Source organism: Mustela nigripes, chromosome 8 (assembly GCF_022355385.1).
Source record: "Mustela nigripes isolate SB6536 chromosome 8, MUSNIG.SB6536, whole genome shotgun sequence".
NCBI classification, from domain to species: Eukaryota; Metazoa; Chordata; class Mammalia; order Carnivora; family Mustelidae; genus Mustela; species Mustela nigripes.
Genome location: NC_081564.1, coordinates 66,363,506 through 66,376,012, shown reverse-complemented (window position 1 = coordinate 66,376,012; position 12,507 = coordinate 66,363,506). Strand labels below are relative to the sequence as shown.

The following is a 12,507-nucleotide window of genomic DNA, read 5'->3' as shown; positions in this document are numbered from 1 at the left end:
ACCAGCATGGACGGTTTCCTCTGGGAAAACCTTGACTTGTCTCTCCTTGACTTGTAGATGGCCGCCTTCCCCCTCTGTCCTCATCTCTCAGGTGTCCTAGTTCTGTTTCTTGCCTCTGTCTTTATGCCCTTCTAAAAAAATTTTTTTAAAGATTTTATTTATTTATTTGACACAGAGAGACACAGAGAAAGAGGAAATACAAGTAGGGGGAGTGAGAAAGGGAGAAGCAGGCTTCCTGCCCAGCAGGCAGCCCGATGTGGGGCTTGATCCCAGGACCTTGGGATTATGACCTGAGCCAAAAGCAGACACTTAGTGACTGAGCCACCCAGCCCCCCCCCCCCATGTGCTCCTTTTTTAAGGACACCAGTTGTATTGGTTTAAGGCCCACCCGTAGGACCTCTTTTTACCTGAATTACCTCTTTAAGGGCTCTGTCTCCAAACACAATCTTATTCGAGGTAATGGGGGTTCCAATTTCACCCCTAACAGCATGGTGGGTTACCTTCCTTCCTCTTTAGGGAAGGATTAAGTAGAGATCCAGAAACCTCACACAGGGTCCCATGTTGCCCCCACAATGACCTGGTTTTAAATCTGGAGATGGCCAAGAGCAACAAGTGCCTTTCCTCTTTCTACCAACATGAACTTTGCTGTAAAAAAATGTATTTTCACGGAGCATGGACCCTGTGGCAGGCACCATCCTAGGATCTATCTGCAGATGACTCAGACAAGGATAGCATCAAGGTGCTTCTGATCTCAGAGAACAGATCAGGTGAGGCCCCAAGGAATGGTGGGAGTGATAGCACATGCCAAGTGCCCTAAAGATTTACAGACCAAGTCCGGAGGTGGAGGGGAAGATGAAACTGACCAGATTAGCAGAGTGTATAAAGACCTGACCAGGGATGGATTTGTCCCAGGGCACTGGGCCGGCACCTATGGCCCAGGCTGTCTGTCTGTATGAAGGGGACAGAGGTTTGGGGAAGGGGAGATAGTGTCCTTCTTTAGGGCCAGACTTCCCAATCAGTACAGACAAGACTCTGCAGGACCCAAGGTATCCACATCACACTAAGGAGCAATTTCTTCTTTCAACCCCATAGCTATCCTCAAAGGTGACCAATGTCTGCCATCAACCAGCCAGAGCCTCGGCCCCTCAGTCCTGCTGTCTGGGCCACCTGCGACACAGGCTCCCTGCCTCTGGACAATTCTGTCTGCCAGGGTCTCCCCTTGGTCCCAGTGGTGGAGGAGGAGACGGGCTACTGGCAGGGGGAGAAGGCACAGAACCCACCTACTGGGACCATGCAAAAGGCATCATTAGATACCTGGGGTCCTATGCTCCAACAACACCTGTGAGTTAAGAAATAATAATCACTAAAAAAGGTAAAACTATAGTGAAAGAAAGCAGATCAGTTGCCAGAGCCGGGGGTACATTTTTTTCACTTCAATTATATTAAGGTATAAACAATTATTTCTCAATAAAGCTGACAACTCCCCCAAATAAGTCAATAAAATCATATTGAAATTTGTTGAGGCAAACATTAATCAATGCTCACCCAACCATGATTCTCCTCCCCATTCCCTTGCAAGCAGTCTCACCTCTTCCCATAGATGAGGCAGAAAACACCAAGACTTGCTTTCTCAGCCTCCATTGAGCTAAGGCTTTAGTAGCTGCCCATTTCTCTACAATGGCACTTGCGGGAAATTCTAGCAGGGAGATTCTGGGAAAGGTGTCCATGCTTGAAAAATTAAAACTCAAGGGGAAATTCACTTTCCTACCCACTCTCAGACACAGTTACATGAGAACAGGTGATGTGTGGAGCAGGGGCAGCCTTGCTATGACCATGAGGAGACAAGCTGGAGGATAAAGGCCAAAATGCTGAAAATGCTTGCCTGTAAGGTTAGATGAACTCCTTGAAATCATCCGTGACCCACTGAACTAACCAACTCTAGAACCCCTACCTTCAGACTTCTGGCTCCGTTAGTCTATTAACACCTTGTTTATTAAGCCCTTTGAGTCCAGTGTTCTTTTACCTGTCGCCAAGCACATCCTACAAGCCAGGTGGTTTTCAGCTCTCCAAATTTCCACCTCCAGCTCCAACCTCAAAACTGAGATCGGGGTGAGACAGATGACAGATCCTTGTGGCTGGAAAACTAAGATTCATCAGAATTTTAAGCCCACAGTCCCCACGGAAAATGCTTTCCTCTCCAGCTCCTCAAGAAAATGGGGAAGCAGTTATCAGTTTCTTTGTAGGCACTGTATCCATCATCACCCTGTGTGTCCTGCAGTGCAAATGAGTGATGACGGTGTCAGGTGTGACCCACACTACATCCCTGGTCCATGTGGCCATAAGCCCCCACTGGCCCAGGACTGGCCCAGGTGATATCTGTGTCCCAACATGATTATTAATAGCACTCCTTTCACTCTGAAATGTTTCTGCATTTGGACAAAAGAAGTATCATTGCCCTGTGCTGGCTGCTTCAGCATACTTTTCTTTCCTCTTACCCAAGACTTCCCACATTATACGAACATGAGGCCATTCCGTCTTCCCCACCAAAATGAAGGTGGGTGGTAGGGATCCTGCCAGGTTCCCCGAATTCACCTGCCCCACAGCAGGTACGTGACACATGCCTGCTAAACTGAACCAAATGTTAACAGAAGTAAGGGCCTTAAGTTAAAAGGTTGGAGGCAAACCAGCATAAGGAACAACTTTTGGAGGGGGAAGAGAAGAAAATGGGTGCTTTCCCAGAATCCCTGACCCTCGCCACTGGGCCCTGTCAGCTGAGGCCCTGTGTGAAACCGGCCGTGTTTATCTGGACATCCAGCTGGCTGGGGCAACCTCACTGTTCAGGCAACTCCTGTTCTGCCGAACTCAACATGGTGCCTAAGGGATCTATGAATCCCACAGACCCCAACCATCCTGGACATACAAGGGAGCAGAAGACCTTTTGTTCCCTGAGGACAGCCCAGGGCACTGCAGACAGACCCCAAGATAGATAAACTACATGCCTGAAAAAATATTTTTGATTGTGAACACCATCCAGTCCGGGGACACATCAAGATATGTTCAAACTCTTCAGTGTCTCAGCTAATGACCCACGAATATAGTGAATTCATATTCGCCATATTGTGGCTTTTCAACTAGCGGTGAGATCATGACAGGGCCAACCCCCAGGCAGGCCCTAAAAGGGAACAGCAGCCTTGGGAATTGGAGCTCCACCCACCCTGGAGGGAACCACACACATTCTTTCTGAATAACTTTGGGCCTCAATGGTCACAGGGACTGTTAGGCATCTCCACGCCTCTGCCTCTCTGCCTGTCTCCCTCACAGACCTTACTTTCACTCAGGGAGGCATACGGAGGACGCCTAGGCCAGTGCCCATCATAAAGGGATACCCCATCAACGCCAGCTCCCGGCCTCAGATCCTGGAGTCACTTACTTACAAGCTTATGAGCTGCAGTGTATTCTGGGTGCTGGAGAAAGAAATTTGCAGCGTATGCTGTTGCTTCTTCCATATGAATCTGAAAAGCACGGAGCCAAAGCTTCTCCAAACTTCTACATCACAGACTGTGCCTATGCAGCCAGCTCGGCTAATCTCGCAGCAATCTGCAAAAACTCCCTCGGTGCTCAGTAAGTTTAGATGGGACTTGGCTGGACGCTCTCTTACAGAATCTTAGCTTGATAAATTAAGGCCCTTCTTGCGGAAGCCAACAGGGTGGTGAAGGGTCTGGAAAATCACAACAGCCGAAGGGGCCATGGGGGGAAATGGCTGGGTGCTGCCTGAGGCTTGTGGAAGGTCTTTCCAACTGTAAAAGGCTTCGAATGAGGGAAGGGGCTGCCTCACAGAACAGTAGGCTCCTGGCTGCGGGTAGCGGGAAGCGTTGGAGCGAGATAAGCCAGGGAATCCACACTGGCTAGGAGACTGAATGGGGAACTCTAAGGTGTTTCCGAGTTTCAAGTTCCAGGAAACTGGACATGGGGGAGATGATGCGGTACACAGACTGGGGGACCCATAGCAGTTGGAGTCTGCATAGGGTACCCATTGGGATAACTTGGACAGAAGCCTCTGTGGGAACTTGTCCTGAGTCAATGGTAAGGGAGAACATTCTGGCCTTCTGGGATGGGCTTGTCTGCAAGCTTCTGCTCAGAGATGAAGCCCTGGGGTGGGAAGAGCCCTTCACAGGCCCTGCACATGCCTCCACAGGTGTGCAGCTGTCTCCAAGGCCCTTTTGAAAGGTTCCCACCTGTCCTCCTCTCCCACTCCGGCCTCTCTCTCTTCCTTGTCACTCATTCAGGCCACCTGGGTCCTTCAGTATTCTCTCCAAGGTGGTGGAGACTCAAGTCAGTGAAGGGTGAGGAATCCCAGAATCTTCCTGCTGCCCCTGGGAGCTGAGAGCCATCGGCTGGGGTAGCCTGATCCCTGGACGCTTTATCTGCTAACTCGTCCTCTTGGGAACTCTAGGTCACATTTGTGGTGGACATCCGAAGCCCTAACAGGCCTAAGGTATTTTGTTTCCAGGGCTGATTTTGCCTCACTGGCGTGGGGAAATCCAGGCCAAGATTGCCAAGCTCTCCCTCCCCCACATCCATGCCCATAGGCTGATGTCTATTCCCTCCTTTCTCCAAGTGTGAAAACCTTTGCAGGGACCCAGTTTAGGAAGGGCCCTCCATTCCAACGCCCATCTGGTCTCCCGGAGGAGACGTTGCCAGGACTCAACCCCCTTTGGTTCTGAGACTAGCAACCACCCCTCACACTCCAACCCCCAGGACTGGCCCAGCCCGAGTGGAAGCCGACTGTCCGCTCTCAGTTTCGAGTCCCCTGGGTAGTTCCCTTCCATTCCATGAGCTCCGCTCTTCTTCGAAAGGATGCTAGTTATATTTTATACAGCGTTTCTAGGTGCTTGGTAATTGGACGATTTTCAAGATTTTTACTCCACTATGATACTAAAAATATTTTAACTCAGTGTTGGGATACCCTCTTTGGACTTGCTCACAAGAACTTTCCCTGGTTGGCCTCCCACGCCGAACAATGAACGCCGGCCACATCCCTGCAGATATCCAACTGCAGGTGCAACACCTACTGTGTGCGGCTCGTTCAGGCCCCAAAGACTCAAAACTGAAACGGCCTGAGCTCTGCCTAAAACACATCAGCTCTCCAAGTGCAGTAAGGAATGAGAAGTATCTGCCAAGGGTCCACTATGGAAATCATCCTCTACCACTTGCACAGGGAGTGCAAGCTTTCTCGAGGCTTCCTCTGTCCCCATCCGGGCCAGGCTTCCCTGCCCTTTTGCTCACGCCCTGAGCGCCCGGAACAGGGCTCCGCTCACCGCGGATGTTAAAAATGAACACGCCTCTCCCCTCACTCTAAAGGCTCCCAGCTGAAGTGTGCTCTCAGCTGTCGCTGGATCCTGCCAGCTGGGCCTCCAGCATGACACAGCATCCCCGCCCTGGCTTCCCTGACGACAGCGGGCCACCGGCTGGGCATGACAAAGGATTCTCTGACAATGGGAGGAAGAGGTCTTTTATTGTCTACAGCAGCCCCCTGGCGAGGTCCCGCTCCCAAGCAGCTCTTTCCCACTCCCATCACTGTAGCTCCTGCCCACACATCTTCCTCGGGCTGCTACCCTGCACACTGTTTTCCTGGAGACAGCTCCACTGGACCCTCCCACCCGCAGTTCAAATCCAACAACACACCATCTACCACGGAGTTCATGTGGTCCTCCTTCTCACCCCAGCCTCAGTCGACATGCTCCGACAACCGCAAGTTCACCCCTGGGTAAAGGCTGCCTTCCACCCCATTAGTGAGGCTAGAAACCTGCGAGTCCCTGGGACTTCTCCTTTATTCCTCCGAGCTAAGCAGTCACTGCAGACTTTAGTCCCCAAATGTCTTTAATGCACAGCCTTGCCTCCATCCCTCTACCCACAGCCCTGGCTCCAGGCTTCATCCCCTGAGACCTGGATCCTAGATGGAACCTGTCACTGCCTCATCAGCCCAGTGGCCTCCTGGCTCAGGGCTCCAGGTCACATTCCCCACTGATCTAGGGCAGCGCGCCTCAGCCCTGCTTAAAGCCCCATCCTTTGTGCTCTACCTGCAGTATGACAGCCAACGTCCTCCCTGGGGCAGGCTCTCTTGGATCTGTGCCGTCCATGTCTGCCTCTCCACCTTTGAACTTGACCTTGCTGCAGCAATCCCTGGCTATGCCCAGCCTCAGGTCACCCCTCCTAGGCACACGCTGTTCCTTCTCACTTCTGTCTCCTCTCCTGCTGGTTTCTTCTTTTCATCCATTTGCCTTCAGGTCCTACATTGTCTCCCTTAGGAAGCCCTCCCCAATCTCTGATTCTAGAACAGGTAGCCCCTTGATCTTTTTACTCTAAGGCCCTCAGAATTTTCTCAACCACTATGCTCACCACACAGTTTCCCCTTTACAGACGTTTGGGCCATTGCCCCAACTGAAAACCGATTCTAGGTCTGCCGGGACTTCAGACCAACTCCCTAATTCATCTCTTCCACAAAATCATTCCCGTTGGCCCCATCTTCATATCAGTGCTATGATAACTGTCTTCCTTACTTTCTCCATTCCATCCTTGAGTAAGTTAGCCAGCACCTGGGGCTGACTCCATGCTGGATATGAACCAATGGTGGACATAAAAAGTTCTAAAAACTTTTTTTTACAAAACTGTCATGATGATGTGACATGACAACCATCCCAGCCCCAGGCACTGGATTTGAAGTCTGAAGACCCGGGTTCCAATCCCTGTTCTACTGCTTCCTTGTGACTTGGGCATGTCACTAACCTCATATACAAAATGGGAATAATGCTGATAGCCTTGCAGGGCTATGGTAAAAAGCAGATGAGATCACTTGTGTGCAGTACTTCACAAACTGTAAACCCAAAACAAATGTAGTCTCCTCTGCCAACCAGCCACCCGCCCCACTCCACTATCCCTGCCAGTAGTTTCTGTCCTTACTGAGTCAGGTGAAGATTCAGTGAAATGTGTGGGTCCTCTTCCTAGAAAAATGCACATACATAACAGCTTTGCAAACAGTTTTGGGAGGTTGCTGAGGACCCTGCCATGGGAAGGGAAGGCCAAACCTAAGTGCCCCAGGAAGTCCCCAGGTTTACCACCTCTCATAAATCTATGCCCTCAGCCAGATTCCTAGATGCCAAAGATGAAAGGCAGGGCAGAGAAGGGCAGTCTCAAAGGAAAGGAACCTCGAGACTCAGAGGTGAATTCGAGAGCCTTTCCCAGAACCAGAAGAAAGCAGAGAAGAGGTAGCATTCTCACTCTTTGGGAAGTAAGAACCCCACTTGTCTCAGAAAGCACCACAATATGGAAAAAGAAAATTGATCACGGCATCAAAATCTGAACATTCTTGTCCCACTCTGCCAAGGGCTCTCTTCACATGGAGATCAGCTCATTGGTTAGACCCGTCCTGGATGTGGGTGCTTAATCTGGAGATGTATCTGTTTCCCCCTCCCTGTTCTGAACCACAGCTGTGGCCTGGGTTTAACTGCGAAATAAGAGGCAGATGTCGATAGCATGGTGATAATTCAGGGAGAAGGCCACCAACACAGCACTGTTCTAAATTAAATTGTGTGCAGCTCGAGGCAGGAGGGCAGAAGGGCAGGAGAGAAAAACCTGAATGTGAACAGCTGAGCTGAAGTGACTGAGTTGGCAGTGAGGCGGAGAGGTAGAGGATCCCCCCCCACAAAAGAACATCAAAAGAAGCTGCCATGTTATCAGTAAGCTATGTAACAATGCCACCACATTTGGAAAATTCCCAACAACTGTGATTCACCCGTCTGTTTGAACCTCCTGTTCTCTCTCTGGGCTTGGGACTCTCTCTCCATCCTACCTACCACCTCCTGCTTCCTCCTTCATCATCTGAACAACAAACAATGGAACCTTGAAACCACGCTAGTAGACCCCCAAACAGAGACCGTGTCAGGGACCCTAGAGGTGAATTTGGAAATGAACAGATAAAAAGCAGACCCATAGGAAAACATCCACCCCGACATGCAAGACAGAAACTGCTAAGCCCAGGAAGGACTTGAGTGAGACCTCGGCAGAAGCCCTAGAATAGCACGGAAGGCAGCCGACCAAAACCCACTGGAGCCCTGCAGAACTGGGGCAGGACCATGGAGAACCATCTTTCAGCTCCTCGCTGCTTAGCACTCCGCGGTTGACTTCAGCAGATGACTGCCTAACTTCCCCAGAAGGACATGCCTTCAGGCCCACCTGGGAGGGTACAGACCGCCTGAAGCCCAGGGTAACAAGGGACAGAAGGCTGTTCTTCCTTTCTTGCTCCCTCCTGCATTTGCTCTGGAAAGGAACTGGCATTAGGAGTCCCTTCTGACCAACAAGTGTGAAATTGACTAAGTCCCAGGGTGAGTGCTCTAAAGTATTTATGATTTGTTCTCCTCTGCAGGCTGTGAATCATCTGTTTTACTGCATTACAAAGTAGATATTTCTACTACACTATCTTTGTGTGCCCCAAACACAGTAGAGTATCTAGCCTAAGATAGGTGTTCAATAAACATATGCTGGACTTAAAATCTTACATTTATCTCTGCAGCTAGAATATGTTGTTGCCAGGAGGGCACTATGTATTCAATTTTCTTTGCACACACGTCTAGGTACAGAAACATGTAGGTACTCAATACATAGTTGTAATTGAGTGATTAGTTGGCCAAACCTAATAACCCTCCAGGCTGTGTCTGAAAACCTTCCTGCATATGAACTCTGAAAAATACAACCAGCATGTAGGAGCTCTTTGCTCTTTTCAGAGCAGAGGGCAGGATCACCTGGGATGGTTTCTCCAGGATCTACACTTAAACCAGCACCTAAAGAATTAACTGTAGATTCAATAAGGACACTGAATCCATGAACGCACTCACAGGAACACAGACAGGTGTTACATAAACACGCATGCCGTATGGATTTATTACATGGTATGATTCTGGTACAGTGCGTGTATCAAAGCTGATAACCGCTCACCATTAACAAATTATCAGATGCGTAATAATAACAGCAGTGCCAACTTCTGTTCTTTAATGGCTATTCTCACTAGAACTGGTAACAAATCAACATTGTTTTGGCAAAGAAGAAATACCAGTATAATTTAGGCCCTTACCCAGGTTCAGTACTTCCTGGGGTTCCAACACCTAATCTCAAAACAAAACACAACAAAATACCCAAACACACCCCCCCCCCATAGTGGCCATTATTTGAATAAAAAGCCTCAGGCTGAGAAGAGAAATCACAAGACTACAGAGAGGGAGAAAGTAGCTCTTCCCCCTCTGAGAGGCCTTGGGCAAGTCACAGCACTTTCTGAGTCTCAGCTGGCTTATCTGTAAAATGGGGTTAATAACCCCCTACCTCATAGGACCCTCTTAATAAATGTGATGATTCAAAGTGGGGATGGGGGGGAGAAACGTCCTGTGCTGTCTTACAAACATCCTATTATTATGGAAATCTGTTAATCACCGATGACGCTGTACCCCAGAATGCGTTACAAAATTCCTGCCTACAAGCGTACATTATCTAGGACAGACACTTGACACACCAGAGATGATCTGTGTGTAAATCGAATCCTGTTTCACATACTCAAAGGGAGTTTCCTCAGGCGACCTGAGTGGGTCCTGTGAGGTACTGCACACCTAACCGTTTGTTCGGCGCACTCTGTTCTCATATGATTGGGTTTTCTGGAAAGCCTGACCATTGCCTTGCGCTGGCTGAGCATGCCCGAAGCTGGGATTCCCGAGGTTTTCGGGCCAGACCCCGCGCTGGGCAGGAGGGACCGGGCCCGGACAGCCCGCGGCCCCTCCCCGTGCTGTGGGCGGCTCCTTCCTCTCCCCTCCAGCTCCCGCGGCAGCGGCGCTCGTGCTGTGTCACTTTCGCTCTCCCGAGACTCCAGCCGCCGCGGGCCCGCACTCCACCGGCGTCCTCCCTTTGCGCGCCCGCCCCTAGCCTGGGAGATAATCTCCCGGCGGCACAGACCCGGCGGCGAAAGCGACGAAGCCGAGCGACTCGCCCGGCACCCGGTAGCGGCGCGGGCAGCAGCGCCCTAACTGGGCGGGCCGGGCAGCCTTTGCCCCCCACCGTCTACAGGACGAAGAACGGGAAGGGGCCCCGCAGAGCGCACTGGTCCTCTCCAGGGTCCGCGAGGCAGCGGCGGGGCGCGCGGGGACGCGCAGCCACAGAGAGCCTCGGAGCAAGGGTCAACCCGAGCGTGTCGGGAGGGTGGGGGGCGGCAACACGCGCGCACTAGCTCCCCGCCCGGCCAGACCTGCGCCCGGCACCGCCGAGTCAGGGGGCACTGGGGCCGCGGAGCGAGGCACGGCGGGTCTCCCGCGCCACCTCGAGTCGGGAACTCCCTCTCCGACTCCGCGCACACGCAGCTGCAGGGGCTCCCCGGTCGCATAGCCGCAAGACCCCCAGTCCAAGTAACCCGGGAGCGCGCGCGCGCGCGGACACATACACATGACTAAGACCCCAACTGGGACCGCGAGGGGCCTGGCGGGACGATTCACCCGGTAGTCGGGCCCACGCGAGTCCCCACTACGCCGCGCTCTGTCCCCTCCACGCCCCGCCCCCCACACACACGCCAGAGCGGTGTGTACACACACAAACAGCTGGGCGGGGGAGGCGACGCCTCGCTCCTCGGGGTGGGGACACACAGGCCTCCCGCAGCCAGCCCTCCCCTTTACAAGCCGCACCCCCTCCCTGCTCACACCCGGCCCCCAACCCCAGCCCTGAAAACTCCACGAAACCCAGCAGCCAACGCCGACCAGAGGAGGGGTTCCGAACCCCGATTGTCTTTTAACGTCAGTGTTAAGACATACCAACTCACCCGCGGTCCCCGGGACGCCTCCTTCAGAAGCACCCGGGCTCGGGCTCGTGGTCCTCTGGGCCGCGGACATCCGCCGCCGCCGACCGAACCACCACCCCCTGCCCTCCCTGCCCCCCACAACCCGCGTCCAGGACAGTCACCTGCTCGTCGTCCCGAAGAGCCCGGGCCGGAGCCCACCCCGCGGCCACTCGGGTCACTCGCCACCGCGAGCAGGCTTTTCACAGCCTGTCAACTTAACCACTGCTCGGCCGGGCGGATCTATTCCCCAGGCCCAATTACACCGCGGCGACAGGAATAATAATAAAGCCAACAGAATCACCACCGTAGGGAATGTCCACAACTGCGACCGCAATGGCTGCACCAATTCGGGTTCTTCCTCTGCTCCCATCCCCCGCGCCCCCCGCGGCCCGCAGGCTCACAGGGGACGGAGGGAGGGTGCCGCCTGTCTAGACGACAGACATCCCCGCGCTCGCGGGGACGGGCGCGCACACACTCTCGCACGGCCGCTGCTACAGACACAATCAGTCACCACAGGAGGGAGGGGCTGCGTGGAGACACTCTCTCCGGGTCCCTCCAGCGCAGCAGCCTCCGGCCCGGAGTCGCCACCCAGGGCCGCGCTCCCTACCTCGGCGGAGCGCGGTCAGAACAGCTGCAAGTTTGGCTGGTACTAAAGCAACTGCTTGATGCAGCAAATGCGGGCTTCAAAACAAAAGGGAGAGCAATCACGCTCGCTCTCTTCCTCCCCCCCCCCCCCCCCCGGCTCGGAACCCGGCACATGACAGCGGCTACACTGCGCGGCTCGTACGCGAGCCGGGCTCCAGCCGTGCGCCCCCCGAGAACCCCCTCTTCTCGGGAGCCCCAAGGCTAAGGCTCCCCCCTGGGCGGGGAGCCCTGCGGGGAAGGGGCGACCCTGGGGAGGGGGCGAGATCGTGGAGTCCGGTCCACGACCGAGAGGGGGTCGGAGGATCGGCGCCGACGCCGGGCAGCCGGGGGCGCAGGGAGGGGGAAGGGGGCTAATTGTTTGGGGCGGTTTTCTCGGGTTTATCTATAAGCACGCGCACGTCACGCAGCCCTCCCGGCGGGTCCCCGAATCGATCCGCAAGCCGAGCTGACTAAAAGAGGGGGGCGGGCGGGGGGATGCTCACCTCGGGGTTCCTCCGGCCGCCACTCCGAGTCCGAGTCGGGGGTGGGGGAAGGGGGCAGGGAAGGGGAAGGGAGGGAGAAGGCTCGAGAGAGCCGACTCCTGCCTCGAGTTCCGCGCGTCCCGGCTGCGGAGGGAATCGGCGCCCCAGCGCACAAACCCAACCGGGAGGGGAGGGAGGGAGGGAAGGGAAAGAGGGAGGGAGGGGCGGGCGGGTGGGGGGGAGGGAGTAGAGGAAGGAAAAAAAAAAAAAAGATCCCTGCTCTGACACAGGGAAAGAGAATGTAGGAGAGTGACGTCCCGGCCCCTCCCTCCCCTCCGGCCACGTGCAAAGACTTGAAAGGAAAGAGGGCGGCAGAAGGCCTGCTGGGTAATGTAGTCCGCCTTTCTTTCCCGGGATGGCGGGCCCTGGAGAGCGGGGCGCCGCCGGGACGCCGGGGATGCGGCGCACGCAGCGGAGACTGTCCGAAACCCGCCGGCCGACGCCCCCTCCCTGCGACCGTGGCACGGCCCTGGGTAG

General features: G+C 54.0%; 1 protein-coding gene across 4 annotated transcripts in view; it reads right to left on the bottom strand.

The window, feature by feature from the left end:
* The window catches only part of CTIF (cap binding complex dependent translation initiation factor), a 279,477-nt gene extending 267,290 nt beyond the window's left edge, over positions 1-12,187 (bottom strand). For 3 of the 4 annotated variants that reach the window (XM_059409620.1, XM_059409622.1, XM_059409623.1), the window contains exon 1: positions 11,992-12,187. The gene's annotated coding sequence lies outside the window, so the exon portion shown is untranslated. Of the gene's footprint in view, positions 1-10,986; positions 11,319-11,991 lie in introns of those variants that run through there. The other variant, XM_059409621.1, reaches the window with a different exon arrangement.
* Between the last annotated feature and the right edge of the window lie 320 nt (positions 12,188-12,507).